The sequence below is a fragment of the Sus scrofa genome, chromosome 7 (assembly GCF_000003025.6).
Source record: "Sus scrofa isolate TJ Tabasco breed Duroc chromosome 7, Sscrofa11.1, whole genome shotgun sequence".
NCBI classification, from domain to species: Eukaryota; Metazoa; Chordata; class Mammalia; order Artiodactyla; family Suidae; genus Sus; species Sus scrofa.
Genome location: NC_010449.5, coordinates 63447493 through 63473606, shown reverse-complemented (window position 1 = coordinate 63473606; position 26114 = coordinate 63447493). Strand labels below are relative to the sequence as shown.

The window sequence follows — 26114 nt, the reverse complement described above, 5'->3', positions numbered from 1 at the left end:
AGACACACACAGAATTATGTGAAGGCTTTGGAAAGTGGTCAAAAGCAGGCAGAAACTGAAGGGAGTTCTAGTCTTTAATGGAACCACTTACTAGACAAGAATCGAGGTTACCAGGCCACTCCACTGAGGGCACTACTCAGACCACACAGAGGGAAGACAGAAGACAAGCAGAAAACCCAGAGTTTTTAGCTTGAGGTATCAGGGGATGAAATTAGAGGCTGCAAAAATATCTGAAAAATTGTTAGGGAAATCATAGAGCAGAGGAAACCTGTGGAGGATCTGGGTTGGGGGGAACCCTAAAATTGCATTTAAATGCCCTTCAAATCAACTCCCAAAATGTTTATGCACAGGAGAGATTCTAAGGAATCCAACAGAAAACAACACCTGGAAGAGTGTAAAAGCATGAGAAGTTAGAGTGGGATTCTCACCTCGTTAAATGGCTTCAGTGAACACCTCTGGATTTCCATCAAAAGAAAGCTTGCCTTGGGGGAAAAAAAACGCAGTATCACAGGACTGAAAGATTGGCCTCCAATGTAAAGGGCAAATAGATATGCCTAGCAATGTGTAAAACCAATGTTCCTCAAGTTCGTGGGGGACCAGCTAGTAACCTAACATCCTGATAGAACAAAAATCAATACTCTTCAAAGCAAAATAGCAAACGATAAAGGAATCCAGAATCCAAAGACTCTAATATGTGTTATCCACAATAGCCAGATTACAATAAGAAATTAATAGGCAGGTGAAGACATAGGAGATAGTTCTCAAGGTTCCCCTTGTGGCTCAGAGTGTTAAGAACCCAACTAGTATCCATGAGGATGCGGGTTCAATCTCTGGCCGTGCTCAATGTGTTAAAGGATCCAGCATTGCTGCAAGCCAAGCATAGCTTGTGGATGCAAGCAGATCTGGCATCGCTGTGGCTGTGGTGTAGGTCAGCAGCAAGAGCTTTGATTTGACTCCTAGCCAGGAAACTTCCATATACTGTGGGTGCGGCCCTAAAGAGCCAAAAAAAAAAAAAAAAAAAAAAAAAAAAAAAAAAAAAAAAAAGAAAAAGAGAGAGAGAGAGAGAAAGCAGCTAATGGAAATAGAATTCTACATGACCAAGATGTTGGAATTGGCAGAAACATACATTTAAAGAAGTAAGTATAGATAATAATATATATGTATACACTCAAAGACAATTAAAATATTATAATAATAACTGAACAAAATGGAGAACCTTACCAGGAAAATGAAAGCTATTTTATAAAGCAAACAAATTCTGAAATGAAAGAGTTACAACATATGAAATGGGAAAAATAATCACTAGATGAGCTGAAGAGAAGACTGGAAACAGAAAAAGAAAGAGACAAAGAACTTGGAAAACAGATCAATAGAAATGATCCAATCTGAAGAGCAGAGAAAACAAGTTTTTTAAAAAAGCAGAGCCTCAGTGGCCAATGAGCCCATATCAAGTGATCAAAAAACATCAAGCAAAGATTCATTTTCATGCTCTCTTAGCTCATTAAACAAGCAGAGGTGATTTTTTTTCATTTTAAAATTATTTCTGTCATTCAGTAAAGACTATTACTGCTATTGGCATCACTGTCAATATTTTTACCCCTTGAATCAAGCTATTTCTTACCATTAGCTTGGTTATAGCATTCAAGGGGTCCAACATCCCATCAAAAGTGTGGCAAACAACTCGCCAGCATAATCATTCTATTTGTTTATGGATGCCTTGATTAAGATCCAACAGCAAAATTGAAAACACTTCCAGACAAAGTGTCCCTAAGAGGGTTTCTTCTACCTGCCTCACTAGCTAATCAAACATGGGTCATTATTGCTTGACTTGATTTTTTCCAGCAGAATAGTTATCAGAACCTTTGTTAAACAGCTATGTCTTTCTTTTTTCCGGGGGAGGGGGGAGGAAAGAGTGTTGTAAAAAGAAACCATATCATCTTTTTTTTTCATCCTCCTTTAGTTGAATCTCATATACATATTATATATATATATATATATATATATATATATATATATATATATATATACACACTAGATGCACTTGTGGCATGCGGAAAGTTCTGGGCCAGGCATCTAACTCATGCCACAGCAGCACCCCAAGCTGCTGCAGTGACAACGCCAGATCCTTAACCCACTGCACCACAAGAGAATCCTTGAATCTCATACTTTTGCAATTCATGAATTGCTTCTTTCACTAGTTTGTCTAGATCTACTTTTTTGTCTTGAAAGTTTGGCTGGAGATTTCTTTCCAGTACTATAGGTACAGCCATTACCTATTCTCCATGACCTTTCCATTCTTTGGTTAGTTGTTATTTTCCAATATGTCTTCAAGAAGGAGAAATTCCTCTCACACAATCATATCTGACAGAATGGCTGCTATGGTAAATGCTCCTTAGGTGCAATGATACCATTCAGTGTTTCTTACAGGCTCTGCAATGCTTGGTCAGAGAATCTAGAGATAGTTCTACTCAAAAACTCAATGATTTGAAGCCTGTTTAGTCAACATCTTCCATGCTGTCAAGCCGGCAGAAGTTGTTTAGCTTCACAAAGCATTGGGTTGGGTCCTGTTTAAACTGCTAAACTTTGTCATCCTGCTGCATGTAGCAGCAGAAACTACCTCTCATACATTGTATAGCCAAGCTCAGAGATCCTTCTCCTGTCACAAACGATGTGAATATCCAAGAGTCAAAGGCCCATGCCTTAGCAGCACAGTACAGGCTATACTGGATCTTGGTAGTCTGGTGATTATCACATCTTTTAGTGGAAGAGACCCATGGTTAGACCTTGAAACAGCGGCAGCATTATCTTGTAATTCTGTAATAAATATTTGATTTATCCTACAGGGTTTAATTATCAGATCTTAGAAGACTAATGCTTTTAAGAGGTTCATAAACTGAGAGGGACCTTAGGAAATTGGATAAAAAGGACAGGAGTGCATCAGGTGAACTTGCAACTGCAAATTATTGATCCTAATTATAAGCATCACAAGTTAAACTTAGCACTTGGTCTGGAATCTATCTGCTGCAGAGATTTCCAGCTCATTTTGTCCATGAGCTCCACAACCTTACCATGCGCTAAAGCTGTTGCCTTGTCAGTTGGCTCTTACTTAAGAGTTTCTATCTGTTCATTTATTGTAAGCATATTCATTTATTACAAGCATATGTCCTTGAGCATAGCTATAACTGTTGCTTTAAAATCTTTGTCTGCTAATTTCAACATTTGGGTCATCCTAGGGTTGGTATCCATTGACTACTTTTGAGTATGAGCCTCATTTTCTTTTTTCATCATAGTAATGTTGGCTTCATCCACTGTGAATGATTCATTAGAGGTTCTGTAGGCTTCTGGGTGAGTTTTATTTTCCACAGTAGCCTCTCTTTAAGAAAAAAGTCATAAAAGTCTGGACCTGCTCCAGTGATTCTCTCTTCATCCAAATATTGACTCCCTTCTAGATTCTGCCTGCTTTTGTTACTCTCTGGGACTTTTAGGTAGTTGCTATATTTTGTCTAGAATTGATCGTTAATCTGTGAAAGATTTGGTTAAGTAGGAACTACAATGCCATTACAAGAAGCAGAGCCCCATTTTTTACTTTTGATCTATTTGAGATCTTATATAAATCTTTTTCTTGTAGACAGAATATAGTTCGATCTTGCTTTTTTATCCAGACTTATTTCTGCCTTTTAATTGGGATATTTAGACCATATAAATTTGAAGTTACTTTAAATATACCTGGTTTAATTTTCCCATACTAATTTAATATTTGTTCTTTTTATTCTTTGTTTTTTATGGTTTTTATTTTTTCCACTATAGCTGATTTACAGTGTTCTGTCAATTTCTACTGTACAGCAAAATGACCCAGTCATATATTTACATGTGTGTGTGTGTGTATGTATTCTTTTTCTCACATTATCCTCCATCATGTTCCCTTACAAGTGACTGGATATAGTTCCCTGTGCTATACAGCAGGGTCTCTTTGCTTCTTTTTTGCCCCTCTTTCTCAGCCTTCTTTTGGTAGCTGAATATTTCTTAGTATTCCATTTTCAAATCACTCGTTTATCTACTTTAATTCTTCAGAAAATGGTTTCCCTAGAGCTTATAACATATAAGTAAGTTATAACACATCTCCGACTTCTGGTTTACTTTCAAATATTATAAGACTTCATATATAATGTAAAGACTTTACAACGGTGTAATTCAATTTTTTTCTTTACATTATTTCTACTATTGTCATATATTTTACTTCTATATATTATAAACAGCCTATTATTTTATTTATTTATTTACTTATTTTTGTCTCTTTTTTTTCCCTTTCCTAGGGCCACTCCCACAGCATATGGAGGTTCCCAGGCTAGGGGTCTAATCGGAGCTGTAGCCACTGGCCTACACCAGAGCCACAGCCATGCGGGATCTGAGCCGCATCTGCGACCTACACCACAGCTCACGGCAACGCCAGATCCTTAACCCACTGAGCAAGGCCAGGGATCGAACCCAAAACCTCATGGTTCCTAGTTGGATTCGTTAACCACTGAGCCACGATGGGAACTCCAAACAGCCTATTATTTAAAAAAAAAATTTAAAACCAGGGAAAATATCTTTTATATATACTCATATAATTACCATTTCAGGCACTCTCTATTCTTTTGTGTAGATCCTATTTTCCATCTGGTAAATGGAAAATTTACCATATTAATTACCTTCAATATGAAGAGCTTCCTTTAACATTTTTTGTAGTGCAAGTCTGCTGGCAACGGAGTTTTTCATTTTTTATTGGTCTGAAATGTTTTACTTTGCTTCCTTTTTTGCAGAATTTTTACATGGAATTATAGGTTGATAATCTCTTTCTAAGCCAATTTGTTGAGTTATAATTGACATTACAAAAAACTGTATATATTTAATATATACAATTTAATGAGATAATTTTTCTTTTAGCATTTTAAAGATATTCCATTGTCTTCTACCTTGAATTATTTGTAATGAGAAATTTCCTACTTGAGTAAGTATGTCTGATACATAGCCTTTTCTTCTTTGTTTAAAAAATTCCATCATTCCATCATCACACCTAATAAGACTAATACTTCCTTAGTACATCTGATACCCAGACCATATTTAGATTGTCTCAAATGTCTCAATAACTATTTCTTCAAGTACTTGGCTTGTCTAATCAGAATCCAAACCAAACCCACACACTGCCTTCAAGTGGTATGTCCATAATGAACTGAACTGACACCAAAGGAAACCAAATTAGTAATGTGGAGAAAACATTTGAGAAGATTGCTAAAATTACACAGAAAAGGACAAGAAGCTGGTGACAATGGACAACAAAGCAGAGAAAGCCTACATATGTATGGTGCACTTAGAACAGAAGCAATAATGAAATATAGCAATGAAAAGTAATTTTAATAAGCCAAATGAAGAACTGCATCTGCAGCTGGGAAGTATAAATTGAAAATTAATGAAAATATACCAATATTCAAGCCAGGAATTCTTTTTTATTTGTTTGTTTGTTTATTTTAAATGGCTACACCCATGGTATATGGAAGTTCCCAGGCTAGGGGTTGAATTGAAGCAGCAACTGCAAGCCTACATCACAGCCACTGCAATGCTGGATGTGAGCCACATCTGCCACCTACCACACAGCTTATGGCATTGCCAGATCCCCGACCCACTGAGTGAGGCCAGGGGTTAAATCCACATCCTCATGGTTACTAGTTGGATTCACTTCTGTTGCACCACAACAGGAATTTCTGAGCCAGGGATACTTAATTGACATTTTCATTGGATGAATTTTAAGTTGTTAATGAAATTTTTAAATTAGAGAAAAAAAATGTGTGCTCATATTTACATATTTACATATTGACATTAAAAATTGTATTCAGATATATCAAGATCAGAGGTTCTTAATCTTTTTTATAGGCCTTATAACCTTCTAGGAATTTAATTAAAGTTATTGAACTTCTCCCCAAGATCAACTGTACATATATTTACTATTTACCAAGTGCCATCTAATTTTTTTTACAATAGCACCCCACATCCAGGTACCAGTTTTTCTTTTAGCTAAATACTGCTGTATAAGAACTGGAATAAAATACTTTAAAGTTTTTATGGAAAAACAGAAGACCTCGAATGGCCAACATAATCTTGAAAAAGAAGAAAGGAGCTGGAGAAATTATGCTCCTTGACTCTAGACTATACTACAAAGCTATAAAAATCAAAATAATGTGGTACTGGCACAAAAACAAATACAAAGATTAATGGAACAGGATAGAAAGCCCAGAAATAAATCCATGAACCTGTCATCAATTAATCTAAGACAAATGAGGCAAGAATACACAATGGTGAAAAGACAGTCTCTTCAATTGGTTGTGCTAGGAAAATACAACAGTTACATGCAAAAGATTAAAATTAGAACATTCTCCAACACCATACAGAAAAATCAACTCAAAATGATTATAAACTTAAACGTAAAACCAGATACTATAAAATTCTCTTTTTTTTTTAAAGCAGAATTCTCTCTCTCTCTCTCTCTCTTTTTTTTTTTTTTTTCCTTTTTAGGGCTATACCAGTGGCACATGGATGTTCCCAGGCTAGGGGTTGAATTGGAGCTGCAGCTTCTGGCTTACAGAACAGCCATGGCAACACTGAATCTGAGATGCATTTGCAACCTATGCCACAGCTTGCAGCAATGCCAGATCATTAAACCACTGAGCAAGGCCAAGGATAGAACCCACATCCTCACAGATAGTATGTCCAGTTCTTAACCCACTGAGCTACAACATAAACTCTGGCAGAACAGTCTTTGACACAAATCACAGCAATATATTTTGGATCTGTCTCCTAGAGTAATAGAAACAAAAGCAAAAATAAACAAATGGGACCTAATTAAAAGCTTTTACAAGAAAAAAAAAAAGACAACAACAACAACCTGTAAACAAAATGAAAAACACCTACAGAATGGGAGAAAATATTTGCAAATGATGCAACTAACAAGGTGTTAATCTCTAAAATGTATAAATAGCTTATTCAGTTCAATATCAAGAAAAACAAACAACCCAATTAAAAATTGGCAGAAGATCCAAATAGACATTTCTCCAAAGAAGACATATAGATGGCCAAAAGGCATATGTAAAGATGCTCAACACTGCTAATTAGAGAATGTAAATCAAACCTACAAGGTATCGCCTCACACCACTCAGAATGACCATCATCAAAAAAGTCTATAGGCATTCCCATTGTGGAGAAGTGGAAACGAATCTGACTAGGAACCATGAGGTTGCAGGTTTGATCCCTGGCCTCACTCAGTGGGTTAAGGATCTGGCATTGCTGTGAGCTGCGGTGTAGGTTGCAACGCTCAGATCTGGCGCTGCTTTGGCTTCGGCATAGGCTGGTGGCAACAGCTCTGATTAGACCCCTAGCCTGGAAACCTCCATATGCCGAGGGTGCGGCCCAAAAAAAAAAAAAAAAACTAAATTAAATTTTTTAAAAAGTCTACGAATAATAAATGCTGGGGAGGGTGTGCAGAAAAGGGAACCCTCCTACATCATTGATGGGAATATGAATTGGTACAGCCACTAATGTATCTATGAAACAAAAATAGATTTATAGATACAGAGAACAGACTTGTGGTTGCCAAGGGGGAGGAGACGTGGCAGAGGGAAGAATTGGAATTAATAGAAGCAAACTATTATATATATATATATATATGTATATATTATCTATATAATATTACTATATATATAGGATGGATTAGTAACAAAATCCTGGAGTTCCCGTATTGGCTCAGAGGAAACAAATCTGATTAGCATCATGAGGACGCAGGTTCAATCCCTGGCCTTGCTCAGTGGATTAAGGATCTGGCATTGCCATGAGCTGTGGTGTAGGTTGCAGACGTGGCTCAGATCTGGAGTGGCTGTGGCTGTGGTGTAGGCCAGCAACTGTAGCTCTGATTTGACCCCTAGCATATGAACCTACATATGCCACTAGTATGGCCCTAAAAAGACACACACACACACACACACACGCAAAGTCCTACTGTATAGCACAGGTAACTGTGATAAACCATAATAGAAAGGAATATGAAAAAGAGTATATAACTGAATCACTTTTCTGTACAGCAGAAATTAACACATTATAAATTAACTATGCTTTAATAAAATTTTTTAAAATAAAAAATATAGTTAATTCAACTTAATTAAAGCCATAAAAGAAAAATAAAGGGAATCTTTGTTTTAGTTTTTAAAAATACTTCCAATACATCAGATTATAACATAAGTGATAAAGTAATAGTTAATATCGAGATTAATAGTTAAGAAAACTTGTTTCAGTCAATATAAAAGGTTTATTTGTAAACCCACCAAGTTTTTCTTGAAGAAATATTGCATTCAAGACAGATAAAAGCTTAGTTAACTTGATGGTTTTCAAATAAACAATTCTATTGTCTTCCTACTTTAATAGTATTTTATTAAGGTAATTCTGGACAGTTTATTTTCAGACAGTCTCAAACACAGTGCCATATTTTGCTTTGAATAATTTTATAACAACCTGGTGAGATAATATTCTCAGTGAAAACATTCCTCATTCAGAAATATAGGCCCTCAGAGTTCCCATCATAGCTCAGCGGAAACGATTCTAACCAGCATCCATGAGGACACAGGTTCAATCCCTGGCCTCAATCAGTGGGTTAAGGATCTGGAATTGCTGTGAGCTGTGGTGTATGTCAGAGATGTGGCTTGGATCTGGCGTTGTTATGGCTGTAGCATAGGCCAGCAGCTACAGCTCCGATTAGACCCCTAGCCTGGGAACCTCCATATGCCACAGGTGCAGCCCTATAAAGAAAAGAAAAGAAAAGAAAAGAGAAGAAGAAAAAAGAAATATAGGCCCTCAATTATTATCCTTAGCCTGCAAAAGTATCAAAAACCGAAAACATTATACAAAAGCAGAAAGGCATTATATCAGTCAAAATAGATTATGTAGTTGATAACAAACAACCCCCCTGTCACAGTGGCTCAAACAGCAGGCCCATCATGATCAGCAAGGAACTTAGCTCATTGCAGTCACTCAGGGATCCAGGCTGTTAAGCAGACTTTGGCCATCTCCATGACAGAGGACAATTAAGTACTGGGCAGAGAAGTGCCCCAATTCATTTCAGCTCATAATTCACAGGTCAGAGCTGGACATAAGACCACACCTAACCATAAAAGGGCCAGGATGGACAATCCTAACATATTGCAAGAAGTGTGAAAATATTTGGTGAACAGCACTGACTATCACAGACATTCTTTCTTGGAGACCTTGGGACAGAACTTCAATTTAAACAGAGCTTTCATCATTTCATTCAGGTCCAGTTCTACTCCATCAGGGGCAGAGAAAGAGTAGAGGCTGGTGGAGCCGCAAGAGAGCTGCCTGGAAGGTTGTAGTGAAAAGCAACTTAGATCTGTATGTGCCAGACAAAACATTCAGTCACAAAGCTTATCATCAATTTGACTCCTACCTTTCTCCTGGAATGAAAACGAAGATAAAACTAAAGTCTATAAGGGATGAGCTTTAAAGACTCTGTCCTGGAAGTTAATTCACTAGATTGATTAACCAGAGACCTAGCTTCTCTATGGTAAGCAAACTCTAAAAACTTAACACTATGAATACATAAGACAAAACAATAAGAGTTTCCTAGTAGTTCATTGTTATATTTCATTGCCCTTAACCTTCTGTAAGTTTTTTTTTTTTTTTTGGTTTTTAGGGCCGCAGCCATGGCACATGGAGAGTTCCAGGCTAGGGGTCCAATTGGAACTGTAACTGCTGCTCTGTGATCTACAATCACTGCAATGCCAGATCCTTAACACACTGAGCAAGGCCAGGGGTCGAACCTGCATCCTCATTGATGACAGTCAGATTCATTAACCACTGAGCTACAGTGAGAACTCCATTCCTTAAGTTTTCTAATCCTTTGCTTCTGCCCCCCCGGCCTACTCATCCTGCCTCCCCAGGCTCCAGGGAATTTCTCCCTTCCCCAGATATACCAGCTAACCCTCTCATCTGTGAAGCCAGAAGTACAGGGGGCTACAGGGGTTGAGGGTGGTCTGTAGGGATAGACCTGGGAGGACAGTCAGGGCCAATAAAAGACTCCAGATCCACTATTTGCCCACACAGCACTTTTGTGCAAATTAGAAAAAGTCACTTACTTCCTCCTTCATCCAGAATAGACGTAGCTTCATATTTGGGCTATAGAACATTCTTGTGTTTCTGCAATGGCAAAGAAAGGGTCGATAACAAGTCTGTGAGTCAATTGTTTCTATTCAAATAAGACCTGGTTAAGCATAGAGGTGTCAGAGTTCACTCTCAGTGGATTGCTTAATTACTTTGAGCCTCAGTTTCCTTTTGTATAAAATGGGAATAACAATATCTTGGTTCGGAAAGCTTTTGTGATGATAAAACAAGATAAATAAGACTTCTTATTCTCATATCCTTCAGGACCATAGTAAGAATTCAATAAAATGTTAGTTTTCCTTTTCTTCCTTTCCCAGAAGAAAAGCCCTAATACTCCAGCAGCTGGGCCCATTGTTTTTAGGAATGCAAGAGATCCTTAAGAAGAAGGACACATGATTTAAACAACTTCCAAACCAATTCCTCCAGGCACTCAAAACCCACTAAAGTGGTTATTATTCAGGGTCATTCTTGTGGGAACCATGACTCAACAAAATGTGTCCAGTTGGTTTGCTGGTGCCTAAAATATCTTTAACCAGAGATATTTCTGTTTTATGAAGAGCAGGGTGAAGGAAGAAAGATATAGAGGAAGAAATATGCAGTACTGGAAACCATGCCAGATTACTCTAATGACCTTGAGAAAGTCACCTAATCTTCTCTTCTTATTTTTATCTTTTGTAAGATTTTCATTTTTTCTATCATAGTTCATTTACAATGTTCTGTCAATTAATCTTTTTCTTTACATAGCGTAAACCCACTCTTTTCGGCACACAGTTCTGCAAGATTGTCGTTGTTTTTGTTGTTTTGTTTTTCCTTTTTTCCTTGCTTTTTAGGGCCATACTCACGGCATATGGAAGTTCCCAGGCTAGGGGTCAAACTGGAACTATAGCTGCTGGCCTTTGGCACAGCCACAGCAATGTGGGATCTGAGCCAAATCTATGACCTACACCACAGCTCACCGACGCACTGAGCAAGGCTAGGGAATGAACCCATGTCCTCGTGGGCACTGGTCAGATTTGTTTCTGCTGCACCATGATGGGAACTCCCCAGCTCTGTAAGTTTTGACAAGTATGTGTAGTCATGTAACCATTACTAGAACCAAGATGCAGTACAGTTTTGTCATCTAAAAAATTCCTGTGTGCTGCTCTTTTGCAGTTAATTCTTGTCAGCCTGAGCCCCTGGTCCCCAAGGATCTGCTTTCTGTCCCTTTAACTTTACTTCTTTCAGAATTTTATATAAATAGAAGAGCCTTTTGAGTGTGGCTTCATCTACTTAGCATAGCGTGTTTGAGATTCACCAATTTTGTTGCATGTATCAGTAGTTCCTTTCTATAGCTGAGGAGTATTCCATTGTATGGACGCATCACGGTTTGTTTATTCACTGGTCAGTTGAAGAACACGTGTGTTGTCTCCAGTTTGTGGGGTTTTGTTTTTGTTTTTGTTTTTGTTTTTGTGATTAGGACTAAAACTACAAGATGCAGGCAAATACAGATTTTTGGTGTGTGTGAACATAAGTGTTCTTTTCTCTTAGGTAAATCTCTAGGCATGAGATTGCATGTTGTGTCAATATGATAGGTTTATGTTTAAGTCTATAAGAAATTGCCAGGTTTTTTTCCAAAGTGGCTGTACTATCTCAGATTCCCTGTAACCTTGCCAGCAGCTCTTCAAATCTCAATTTCTAATCTTTCCAATGGGAAGAATAAATAAAAGCATACAGTGACAATAAAAGTGAAAGGTAGAGGTAAAACACTTTAAACATTATAAAAGCACTATAAGACATGTATACATGTATAATGATATTTTTAAGTCAAGTAATTGAGTGCAACAGATTTAAGAGATACTTAAATTCACAGAAAATAAAATTCCACAAAATAAAGTCCACAATTTTTTGGGGGGAGGGGAGGCCTCATCTACGGCATATGGAAATTCCCAGGCTAGGGATCAAATTGGAGCTGCAGGTGGGGGCCTACGCCACAGCAACAGCAACTCATGATCAGAGCCGCATCTGTGACCTAAACCACAGCTCACGGTGGCAATGATGGATCATTAACCCACTGAGCGAGGCCAGGGATCAAACCCACATTCTCATGGTTACTAGTTGGGTTTGTAACCTGCTGAGCCACAACAGGAACTCCCAAAGCCCACAGTTTTTCTGAGGGTTTGGTTTCCTATAATCACAGCTATATATATATATATATATATATATATATATATTGATGAATCAATTCCTACATACATTTTTTTATTTTAATAATTACAATCCAGAAAAGTTAAAAGTAGCCAATAGAAGATAAAAATCATTTAAAATTCCCTCACTCAAATTCGATTATTGATAGCATTTGGGAGGAAATTTTATTCTTATAAATATTTTTACTTGATAGTGGTTATAATTTACAAAGAATTTTACGTCTTTATTTTTTCAATTTACTTTAAATTATAAGCATTTCACAATGATATTCCATGATCTTAAAAACAATGACTATATAATATTCTGTAAAGTAAATGAACCTCTATTTATTTAACCATTCCTCTCCATACATTATTTTACTATTTTCCTCACTTTTTTACCATTATTAAAAATGTTGTAATAATCCCCACCCATGCTTATAAATTGTTTTTTGTAATTTTTTCCCTTGGGATAGATTCTTAGAGGTGGGATTACTGGGTTTAAAAGATTTTAGGAGTTCGCGTCCTGGCTCAGTGATTAACGAATCTGACTTGGAACCATGAGGTTGTGGGTTTGATCCCTGGCCTCATTCAGTGGCTTAAGGATCTGGCGTTGCTGTGAGCTGTGGTGTAGGGTGCAGACAAGGCTCGGATCCCACGTTGCTGTGGCTCTGGCGTAGGCCAGCATATATAGCTCCCATTCGACCCCTAGCCTAGGAACCTCCATATGCCTCAGGAACAGCCCTAGAAAAGGCAAAAATACAAAATAAATAAATAAATAAATAATTTAAATATTTTGATGGATTCTAACATATATTTACCTATTGCTTTCTAAAACATTGTGTCAACTTATGTTTGCTTCCAGTAAGGCATGTATTACTGGTTGGGGGTGGGGGATGGGCTGGTGGTTTGGGATGGAAATGCTATAAAATCAGGTTGTGATGATCATTGTACAACCATAAATGTAATACAATTCATTGAGTAATTTAAAAAAAATTTAACAAAAAAAATAAGGCATGTTTTAGCATACCTTGGCAATTGCTAGATATTATAATTTTAAAACTTTTTATCATATAAACCATTTCAAGGGTACTTTTCTATTTATTTTGTGTTTTTTTGATTATTAGCAAGGGTGGATATTGTGGTAGGCAGCCTGTCATACGGTCCTCAATGATCGCCCTCTGATATTCATTCCCTTATATAATCCCCTCCTCCTGAGTGCTGGCTGGACAGACTGACTTCCTCCTGATGAGAGAGTATGGCAGATATGATATGGTAGCTATCAACCGCAGAACAGGCTTTTTCCAGTTTTGGGAAATTAGAATCCGCCCTTTTGTTACAAAAAAAAAAAAATACATAATGAAATATCTACCAAATTTTCTTAGATAAAATTGTGAATTTTTTAAAAGTCTCATTGCAGAAACTGCCTACCTTTGGTGGATTGTTCCCTTGAGAAGGTGGAGAATTATTTGCTTGCATTCTAAGTAAAAACTTAGAAAGACTAACTCGTGATTAAGATGGCTGGGGGCCTGACTTTGGCTGAGGAACAACACCACTGTATTCAGCAGACCACGAAGATTGCTTCAGGTTCAAGGATGGGCAAGAAGAGTAACGTAGACTGGGTTCGAGGCTGTTTCTACTTTGATTTACTCCTAAAGCAATCAATTAGTGGTACAAAGTTTATGCACATGATAGAGATGTAAGTAGGTAGATGTGGCTTCCCATTGTCTCCCTCACGTCGAAGGGAGGCACACTTAAAGCGTAATGCCTCTTGTCAGCCTGCCCAGAGTCAGGTGCTCCACCCAACTGGAGAGGCAGAGACACTAGCCACACTGACCCACATGTTTCAGCAGACAGATAATTCAGCTACCTTGTCCATGCCTAATGTCTAGGTCCCAGGTCTTGAAGTTCCTTTTATGACACCTGGAAAGATTCACTTACCAAACCTTGTTCTACTGTCAATCACGTCCATTAGGCAAATCTAGCCCTAGGCTACCCCCATCCACTCTGTCCTACCTTGTCTCCCCACACTGACAGTGAGAAGCTTTTTTTTTCCCCCTAGGCTGCACCTGTAGCATATGGAAGTTCCCCAGGTCAAGGATTGACCCCAAGCTGCAGCTGCAACTTACACCACAGCTGCAGCAATACCAGATCCTTTAACTCACTGCACCTGGCCAGGGGATTGAACCCTCACCTCCGCAATGATCTGAGGTGCTGCAGTTGGATTTTCTTTTGCTTTTTAGGGCCACACCCATGGCATAGGGAGGTTCCCAGGCTAGGGGTCAGTCAGAGCTGCAGCTGCCGCTCTGCACCACAACAATGCAGGATCTGGGCCGCATCTGTGATCTACACCACAGCTCATGGCAATCCCAGATCCTTAACCCACTGAGGGAGGCCAAGGATCCATTCTGCATCCTCATGGATAGTGGTCGGGTTCATTACCTCTGAACCACGATGGGAACTCCTACAGTTGGATTCTTAACCCACTTCGCCACTGTAGGAACTCCAACAAAGAGCAGTTTAAAGGGGACCACAAATCAAGTCTTTTTCTGGACTGTCTCTCAGGATACTTGTACCTATTTAATATATACGAGAGTGCTTTTTAATTAAAAAAATACTCAGTAAGGATAAAGTATTGTTGTTATTCATAATTATTTTAATTTATCCTAGTTTTGATACTGATTTGGATAAATCTCTTCTTTGTGCCTCAGCCTCTTCTGAAGGACTAGGGAAAATCCCACTAGATTTTAATAAATATTATGTGTAATTCTTAATCATTTGGAAAACAAGTAGAAACCCGTCTATGAACATTACTTGTTTTGAATTCCCTGTACACGAGGGTTTATTACAGTTGTTTCCTTTATAATCCAGTCCAATGGCACAGATTTTAATGACCTCATCACATCCTAGATTCAGCAGAGTGGCGTTTATTTTTGCAGCCACAAACGCAGCTAGTTTGAGTGAATGACAGTCTTTCCTCAAATCATATCCCTAAGTTCGGAAGCTCATTTCATTCACTGATCTTTTTATTTTTTGTAACATTATTTAAATTTAACAAATTGCTGCATGTGATTTATTTTGAATTTAATTACAGAGCCAACTGCCACATATAATTATGGATGTAAGTAGCAGTCAATTCTTTACTCTGATGGCTTGAGAAAGGCTGAAAAGTGTAGCATAGTCTTTCTACATAATCTCCTATGAGGCTTCTCTCCCTGCCATTGAATCAGTGCTGACAAATAAAGTATCAGAATAGCAACTAATAAGAGGTCACGCTTTTGTGCTGAGCCCAGCCCTTGCTCCTCATTCATGATGATGCTAATGGGATGCTGTTTAACACAGCTCAGGAAAATTCATAAAATCAGACTGCTTTGGAAGAACCTTTGATCAAACATGGACAAATCACAGCACTCCAGGGGTTAGTTTAAACTAAGCAGTAATATGACATACTTCCCTTTGTTGTGGGTTAAAGCTCTAAAGTGTATTTTTATACTCTGGGGGAAGAGACTCAGCAATATGGAACTGAACAGACAAATACAAAGAAAACAACTACCTCACTCACGATAATACCAGTCTCAATTCTACAGCAAACAAGTAGTGGGTTCCAAAATGGGCAAGTAATTTTCTGGGGTTCTTTACTCAATGAAAGGTCTGATAACCTTCTTAACATTACATATACAGAGATTAGTTTATAGCAGTGAGACCTCAGGCAGGTTATTTAACTTTCCTGAGTCTCAGTTCTCTATTTGTATTTTTGAGATAGGAATGTTGTGTGGATTAACTCAGTTTGTGTAAAGCACTTAACACAGAGTCTGGTGCATAGTAGTGGCCGATAAAGGCAGCTGTTATTGTTAATTTACACTCTACTGCTTTTTTCAATTCAGTTCCTACAGCCAGCCAAATACTATATGTCCAGGGACTGCATATGTGGCCAAACTTTTGATATTGGCACCTGCTTTGTCCCAGTGGCTGTGAACCCTGGGGGACTCAGACTCTGCTGATCATAGGTCTCCCACCTAGCATCTGTCTTAGTTCAGGCTGCTGTAACAAATACACCATAGACTGGCTGGCTTTAACAACCATTTCTTTCTCCTAGTTCTGGAGGGGGCAATGTCTAAGATCAAAGTGTGGAGTTCCCATTGTGGCTCAGAGGTAATGTACCCGACTAGTATCCATGAGGATTCTGGTTTGATTCCCGGCCTTGCTCAGTGGGTTAAGGATCTGGCATTGCCATGAGTTGCAGTATAGTTTGCAGACATGGCTTAGATCTGGCCTTGCTGTGGCTGTGGTATAGGCCAGTGGCTAGAGTTCCTATTTGACCCCTAGCCTGGGAATGTCCATATGCCACAGGTGCGGCCCTAAAAATATATATTAAAAAAAAAGTTCAAAGTGCTGACCGAGCTGGTGTCTGGGGAGGTCTACTTCCTGGTCTGCAGATGGCCATCTTCTCATCATACCTTCAAGTGGCAGAGGGAGAGGAAGTAAGCTCTTTTGTGACTCATTAGGGTACTAATCTCATCCATGAGGGCTCCACCTTTGTGACCTAATCACCCCGAAGGCCCCCACCTTCTAATACTATCATGTTAGGGATTAGGGTTCAATATATGAATTGGGGAGGACACGTCAGTTCATAGCAGCAGCCCTATTTGGGGACATTTCCTTTGAGAACACTGACTGGATATTTCTCATAATACAAGTGAATCTTCATAAGAGCTTAAATCAACCTCTCATATCTAAACAGGCATATTTCAAATTCATTGGGCAAATTTGCAAATTTACAAGAACTATGGAAGATTTCATAAAACAAATCAAATTTATATACTTTAGTAATTGTCTCTGCTCAGATTTTTTTTTTTTTGTCTTTTTGTCTTTTTAGGGCTGCACCCACGGCATATGGAGGTTCCCAGGCTAGGGGTCCAATTGGACTATAGCTGCCGGCCTATGCCACAGCCACAGCCATGCCTGATCCAAACTGTGTCTGTAACCTACAGCACAGCTCACGGCAATGCCGGATCCTTAACCCACTGAGCAAGACCAGGGATCAAACCTGAATCCTCACGGATGCTAGTCAGGTTCACTAACTGCTTAGCCATGATGGGAACTCCCTCTGCTCAGATTTTTAATATATTCAATGCATTTCTTTTGAAAAAAATGATGGGGTATTCTTGGTTCTAAATTGACAGGATGAATTTTAGAAGCCTACTCCAGAGGGAATAAAAATAAAAAGTGACAAAAAGGATAAGGGATGTGTAACAGAGAGGGAACTGGTATTAGATGTATATGTTCAACAGAGGCTCATATCCATTGATTTTGTTTTTTTAAACCACTAATTGAGATATAATTTCTACATCATAAAAATTTCCCACCATAAATCATAATTCAGTAATTTTAGAGTATTTACAGAGTCGTGCAGTCATCACAGTAATTTACACATTTTCATCAGTTCAAGAAAAACCTGTCATTAGTAGTAACTGCCCATTCCTCACCATCACTCCTAATCAATAATTAATTTCTTTTTGGGAGTTCCCATTGGGTTGGCTCGGTGATAACGAACCCAACCAGGATCTATGAGGATAGGGGTTTGATCCCTGGCCTCGCTCAGTGGGTTGAGAATCCAGTGTTGCCATGAGCTGTGCTATAGGTTGCAGATGTGGCTTGGATCTGGCATTGCTGTGGCAGCGGCGTAGACCTGCTGGTGCAGCGCCGATTCAACCCCTAGCCTTTCATACACTGCAGGTCTGGTCCTAAAAAGAAAAAAAAATGCAATAAAATTTTAAAATAATAATAATAATTAATCTCCTTTCTATCTCTAGATTTGTCTATTCTCAACATTTCATATGAATCAAATCATACAGCATGTGATCTTTTGTGTCTGGCTTCTTCCCACTTAGCATAATGTTTTTGAGATTTGTCCATACTGGATAATGTATCACTGATTTTTTTCAAAAGAACATTTTATAATTTTATTTTCATTTTCAGGTGAAACTGATTTTAACACTGCTGAGAAATGGAAGACGCATGGTATAGTTACTTACAAAAGAAAAACTTATAAATTCTGCACACTGGCGCATTTCAATCAAGCCCTAGTGACTTGTTTAAAATCGAGAAATAGCTTCAAACAGACAGGAGAGTTGACCGTTAAATGGTAAAAAGAGTTGTTGATGACTAACATTAGTTGAGAAAATATGTGCTGGAGAGAGGACATAGAAAAGGTAGACGAGAGAGAGTCTTTCACTGGACAATGAAAACAGAGCTTAGGGTAATGGAGGCCTCCTGGTAGGCACCAGATAGTCAAATCAGTGCGGAAAGTTTCCATGGGTTCTTGGAAAAAAATGTGATGAATCCATGACTAGTGCAAGATGTAGCCGCAATCTACCCAAGGGAGAAGGATGAGCAAATTTGTCAAGGGGACATCCCATGTCGCCCCCCCTCCTCTTTTTTTTTTTTTTTTTTAATAGACTTTACCATTTGGAGCAGTTTTAGACTTACAGCAAAATCAAGGGGAAGGTCCAGAAATTTTGCACACACGCCCTGCCTCTACACATGCTTAGACTTCCCATTCTCAACACCCCCCACACGAGTGGTCTATTTGTTACAACTGATAAACCTAAGATGACATACACCCAGAGTCCGCAGTTCATCTTAGGGGTCACCCTTGGTGCCTGCACATTCTGTAGGTTTGAACACATTTATAAAAATAGGTATCTACCATTATACTGCTATACACAGCAGTTTCACGGCCCTAAAAATCCTCTGTGCTCTGTGTATGCATCCTTACCTGCCTCCATCTTCTGGCAACCACTAATCTTTTTATTGTCCTCATAGCTTTACCTTTTCCAGAATGTTATATAGTTGAAATCATATGGTACATAGCATCCTTTTCAGACTGGCTTCTTTTACTTTGCAATACGCATGTAAGTTTTCACTGTGTCTTTTCATGGCTTGGTAGCTCATTTCTTTTAGCACTGAATAATATTTGGATGTACCACAATTTATTTATCCACTGACCTACTGAAGGACATCTTAGTTGCTTCCAAGTTTTAGCAATTATGGATAAAGCTGCTATAAACACCTACATGCATATTTTTGTGTGAATGTAAATTTTCAACACCAAGAAGCTCAGCTGCTGGATCATATGATAAAACTACTTAGTTTTGTAATGTTTTATATTTAGTACCTTTAGTGGCAGTATTTTCCTGCTTTTTGAACAAAGCATCCAGTATTTTTGCATTGGCCCTGAAAATTATGTAGCCGCCCTCCCAGAAACTCACTTAAGCGATAGGAACTGGGCTGGTGGAGAGGAGCCATATCTTGGAGGGAACAAAATAGCCAAATAAAGGCCAGGCTTGGAGGTCATGGATGCCTAAATGACAAGTATGTGCAGCAAAACTTGTGAGAGATGAGTTGCTATGTAGACATGAATTTACAGGAAGGTTATGTTGCCAGGGAACCTAGCCTCATGTGGGTGGGGATCCTTTGTTTTGAAGCTGTATTTTATTTCATTTTTTGCAATAAAAGATAAAAAAGTTAACAAAGGTGTTACAGGGATAAATTATTTCCATTTACAGATAACAAAACTGAGTTGTTAAGGATCTATTTCAATCAAGGTTAGCAAGTGACAAGTTTGGTCTTAATCCAAATGTTGATGCCTCATTCTGTGGTCTTTCTAACCGCCTCTTAGCACCATCCGTTTTGTGTGTCAGTCTTAATCCTGGTGTGTATCACCATTTGTTCTCGATAATCTTCTACTCGCCAGGTGGTTTGTACACAATATCAACTGATTCTCACACAATTCTTGCAGACGCTTGATATTATACACATTTTTTGAAGCAAGAAACTAGAGTGAGAAAGCTAAGTAATTTACCCAAGATCGTGCAGCCAGTAAATCCATCTGACTCCAATGGGTAAACTCTTTCTGTTCCATCGCAGCTGGGCTTCAACACTGAGCTAGCTTAAAACTTGATGATTCAAAGGGAGAAGGAATTTATTTTAAAGTCTTTGAGGAGTTCCCGTGGTGGCGCAGTGGTTAACGAATCCGCCTAGGAACCATGAGGTTGCGGGTTTGATCCCTGCCCTTGCTCAGTGGGTCAAGGTTCCGGCGTTGCCGTGAGCTGAGGTGTAGGTCGCAGACGCGGCTCGGATCCAGCATTGCCGTGGCTCTGGCGCAGGCCGGCGGCTACAGCTCCGATTCCACCCCTAGCCTGGGAACCTCCATATGCCGCGGGAGCGGCCCAAGAAATAGCAAAAAGACCAAAAAAAAAAAAAAAAAAAATAGTCTTTGATAATGTATATGAGTTTTATTAAATTTTTAAGAATTAGATCTTTCCATATTCTTTACTTAATATTCTTTACTAAATATAGGCTATCTAAAATTAAGTCGATAAAACCAATAGAAAAATAAAATAGAATTTTCTTAAAAATTCAAAATGAAAGACTTGGCATCGATTGATCTATCACTCAAGTAAGTAGTTTGTTAGCTAGCCTCTAGCAATTTGGCAGCTAATGAGTAGAGAGGAAAACAATGAACAAATTCACTAAACTTGGTTATTTATAAGAAAATTATCACTTGTTTTATATCTTGTCACATATCCCTGTCAGTTAGGATGGAGATTTCACGTATATACTTTACTGATTTTCTCTACAGGAACCCAGACTCGGTATTTCACACAGTGCTGCCCGTAATTCAAAGTATTAGAAGTTCTTCAAGCTGATAATGCTACATTAAAAGACTCTTCAAGGTTGTGACTCAATAATTCCACCTTCCCCCACCCCCCATTCCCGCTATAGTTCATCTTAGTTTATAAAAGAGAGGATCTTTTGTAGGATGACCAACTGTCCAGCTGCCCAGCACTGAGAGTTTCCCTAACATGCAGGACTTTCAGGGCTAAAACCACAACAGGAGGAAAATTTAAAACAAGAAAGTGCTGCATAGCGAGTTCCCATCGTGGCTCAGTGGTAATGAACCACACTAGTATCCATGAGGATGCTGGTTCGATCCCTGGGTTAAGGATCCGGCGTTGCTGTGAGCTGCCATGTAGGTCCCAGATGCGGCTTGCATCTGGCCTTGCTGTGACTGTGGCATAGGCCAGCTGCTGGGGCTTCAACAGACCCCTAGCCCAGGAACCTCCATATGTCACAGGTGAGGCCCTAAAAAAAGGAAGGAAGGAAGGGAGGGAGGGAGGAAAGGAGGGAGGGAGGAAGGAAGGAAGTGAGCGCTGCATGGTTGAGTATTGGAGTTTTTAAAATCTGGGGCTCTAAACTCATTTTTGTCTCTAATTATCCATGTTATTTAGAATAAGATGATTTACTATTTCATTATTAGTGGAGAATATTAGTGTCCAACTTTTACATCCTTTTTTTTTTTTTTTTGCCATGCCTGTGGCATACAGAGCTTCCCATGCCAGGGATGGAACCCATGCCACAGCAGTGACAATGCCAAAAGCTTAATGGCTCAGCCACCAGGGAACTCCTATATATCTTTTTAAATAAGATACAAAAATATTTTTTGGAGTTCCCATTGTGATGCCAGGGAAATGAACCCAACTAGTATCCATGAGGATACAGGTTTGATCCCTGGCCTGGCTCAATGGGTCAAGGATCTGGTATTGCAGTGAGTTGTGGTATAGGTAGCAGATGTGGCTTGGATCCTGCTCTGCTCTAGCTCCAATCTGACCCCTAGCCTGGGAACTTCTATAAGCCATAGGTGTGGCATATATATATATATATAGTTCTAACAAGCAAACTTCTACAGAGGATTCTCCTAGCCCTGGCCTCTTTCTTTTTCCTTTTTCTTTTTTCTTTTTCTTTTTTTTTTTTTTTGGTCTTTTTAGGACCGTATTTATGGCAAATGGAAGTTCCCTGTCTAAGGGTTGAATCAGAGCCACAGCTGCCAGCCTATGACACAGCTCAAGGCAATGCTGGATCCTTAACCCACTGAACAAGGCCAGGGACCAAACCCACAACCTCAAGGACAGTAGTCTGTTAGCACTGAGACACAATGGGAACTTCCCTGGCCTCTCTTAATTGATACAATGTATACATTAAAAAGTGAAACATTGAAGCTGGGTATTCTGAGTGACTTACTGAGAATTAATAAAATAATCCTAGACAAATTTAAAAAATTTTTGCAGGGTGTGTGTGCAATAGAGACCTAACTTCATTTTCTTCTACATGGGAGATAATTTTGGCTGGGACCACATATTAAACTACTTTTTTCTTGCTGAATTGAAACGATGCATTTATCACCTGAACTTGGATCTATGGTTAACTTTCTAGTGAGTTCTTTGCCTATTCTAGCCATGCATCACTATCATACTGTTTTCACTCGAGAAAGCAGAGTCTTGGGATTGAGGCCAAGCAAAGATGGAATGTGGGAAGAGGTAAGAATGGCCACAGAAAGGGAGGATCCTCAGTTTCCTGGAGAGTGAACAGATAAGGACTGTAGTTTGGGTGTTTATGGTCTTGGACAGCTAGAGAGGAAAACAATCAGTACAGAAGGCAATGGCTAAGAAAGGAACCAAATATATCAGGAAACTCCATTTTAGGGAGCATGATTTAAGTGAAGTTCAAAAAGGCCAATATCTCTCCTTTTTAATCTAAGGATACCAGCTTACCTAAGCCTAACGGAGACAGGTGTGTGTGGTTTTGTGTTAGTGAGCAGTGGGAGGGACAGCGGCATTTCTTTTCTAGTCAACTGATCAAACAACCAGTCTTTAGTACAGACTTCGGCCAAGCTGCATCATCTTTTAATTGACATAATGCAACTTGAGAACAGCATCCTTCCTTCCCAAAGAATGCTTCTTGGTCTGCCTAAGGACCTAGGATATTCCATTACTCATGCCAGGCAACCAAATGCAGTGTTTTAAACTAGTTTCACTGTCCTGACAATGTCTTGTAAATGACGTAATATAAGAGACTTGATATCATTACAGTGAGCATTAATCAGTATAGTAATTAGCCCTTGCATTGTTCATTATTCCACCCTGTAACACCTAGAGAGTTTTCACCTTGCTTTAAGTGGTGGTGTTAGTTTCATAATATGTGTAGATTCCTGAAACAGCTGCACCTGTTTCAGGGGGAAAAAAAAAGCACCCACCTTACTAATAAATTGTGCTCTCTGTCCTGCAGATAACAGTCCCCACCACCAGGGGTCTCTAGCTCACTGATGTTATCTGAATCCAACTCTTCTTGGGATATACTAAATCTGTGCTGTCCCATACTACAGCCATGAGCCACACTGTGGCTATGTAAATTTAAAGAAGTTAAGATTAAATCGACTTTAAAATCCAGTTCCCTAGTTACACTAACCACATTTTAGTGCTCAATATCCACATATGACTAGTGATTTCCACATGGGAAGGTACAGAGAACAACTACTGCAGAAAGTCCTAGTGGACAGTGCTGCATGAAATCCTGTCAGTGTAATTCCTCAATGTAGAAAGACTGTTAAAAGGACAAAGAGGCAGCACCTCTCCTGACCTCCCGAAGTTCTTCAGCATCGCATTTGAATCCCTACTTTGCTGTCCTGGGTGGATGATGAAAACATTCTTCGTGATCCCACTCAACTTACTTTCCCCACATAGCCAGCATGTTCCATCTCTTTAAAAATTCATGGATGTCACTTAACTTTCTCTTATTGAAAAAATCAGGTCCAATGAATTGTAAGAAGATGTGGGGCTTTTTGTTGTTTTGTTTTGTTTTAAAAAGAGTCCCCACCTGTACCCTCAACAGCTGAGACAGAGGGTTGCTGAATTTCTCTGGGCCTGCACATGCTTCTGGATAAAATGCGTAGGGTGACCAGATGTTCTCTAAGACCTAAGACACCAAAGTGCAGCAGGACTATAATGTATACTCCTTATATGTAAAGCTAAGCTCTGGCCCATACAGGAACGTCCAACATCCTGAGGCTATGTGAGCAGCGTCTGCCTCATGTCACAGATGAGATTTAAAGTCACAGAATGGTGTGGCTTCAGAGCAGTTTTGGTGATAGCATTAGTGAAATATTTAGACTGTTAGAAGATAATTGCTATTTTTAGTATAAATATCATTTTTGCTTTTAAGATGAGATTGTGACCTTGAAATAACTGTGACCTCAAAAGATAATGCTAATTCCATTCGTTATTGTGACTGTATCACAACTAATACATCACTAGTCACTGAGAACAGAGTATTTCAAAATAATGATGTGCTTTATTCCAGGGAATCTCAATTACAGTCTTAATCTAATGTGGTCATTAAAGGGAAAATCCTTCCTAGGGGGCTCCCTGAATTATTCCTCTCTGTAAGATGCCATTCTTTTAATAGATAAAATGGATAACACTCTTTTAATAGAGAAGACATGGGCTTTCTTCTTTGTCCAACAGTCACATTCTGAACAAGTGATTTAAGAAAAAAAAATTATTTTAAAGAAAAACATAAGCCTCTTTTCAGGTTTAATGCTGCCACTTCTCTCAAACTCGAGATGAAAGAATTTTTGTGCCCGGGGTTGCTGTTGCAGGCAGCGTGGGCCAAACCCTTGCCCATTTGCATGTAGTTCATTGCTTAATGTGTCTATGATTCATAGTGGGCTGAATATAAGGAAAGTCAACAACAAAATGCAGTTTAGGGAGAGAAAATTGTGGGCAGGAGGAACCTGTGCTTTAAATGGGATGGATGATGGTCAGCAGCATCAGTTGTTTTCTCCAGGTGCTTTGTTGGTAGAAATTTTAAAAAAAACAACAAACTTTTCTATCAAACTCCACCTGAATTCTTTCAACTACAATGATGCAAAGAAAATACACGCTAATTATGAGCAGGAACATTATCTATTAATATGTTAATGAAGCAGGTTTGCTAATGGTGAAAGACCTGAATTTTAATAAAATTTTAAGAGCTTCTTGATTACGTGTTTGTTAGTCGATATGATCATTTAAAATTATCTCTAGGTGGCTTTACACGGAATAAAACCTACATTAGAACTGTATTCTAAACAGGCCTTAATGAAGCAGGTGAGGGTACCATCTGTGACATAAACACCGTCAGCCAGAAATTCACTTCAAAGGAAATGTAAACTAGTTAACAAGAAACATGTTATCATATCTGCCAGTAACAGCTTTCAATGTAGGTAATTTATTTATGCATTTACTTGCTAATTTTTTCAAACATATTTGCTTATGAAAATAATGTTCGATTGAATTAATGGATACTGCCTTTTAATATTGGAAGGGTTATTTTTCATTAAAAAAAAAAAACTCTAGTGTCCTGTTTTGACAACATCCTGTACATAGATGAAAACTCATTTATCCACCCAAACTCAGACGCTCTTTGAGAAAAAAAAAAAGAGTCACCAAAAATCCAAAGTCAAACCAGAATCGGTATAGAAACCTTAATGATGTGTCTTTATGAATAGGAGAAATTGCATTACCTGTTATCCAAGATGATTGTGGCATCAAAGTGACTGGTAATTCGCATCTGCCTCTCCAGATTGGGGGTGAAGGTGCTCCGCGTCATTCTCTACTCTGCACGTTAGAAGTGTGAGGCCCTGATTAGAGGTTGAGACTGGATTACCACCCAAGGCTTCCAGAGAGAGAGAGAGAGGGTGGGGACTGAGGAGGCCACGTGGAGCCCCAGGTGTAAAGCACCAGCACAGGAGCCCAGGCTGGCCTGGAGCTTCTGAGCTGTGCGGATCACGACTGGGGGTGGGGGGTCGAGGGTGGGGGCTGTGCCTCCCCACCCTGTCTGAGGCAGTGATGGAGGTGTTAGTGAGGGAAAACAAAA

At 39.0% G+C, this 26114-nt stretch overlaps 1 long non-coding RNA gene across 1 annotated transcript; it reads right to left on the bottom strand.

Annotated features, from left to right (window-relative positions):
* LOC110261715 lies at nucleotides 213-25960 on the bottom strand. The gene is made up of 3 exons (XR_002346183.1): nucleotides 25762-25960; nucleotides 10173-10233; nucleotides 213-482 (listed from the first exon to the last, which is right to left on the bottom strand). It is a non-coding gene; the product is annotated as an uncharacterized LOC110261715 (long non-coding RNA).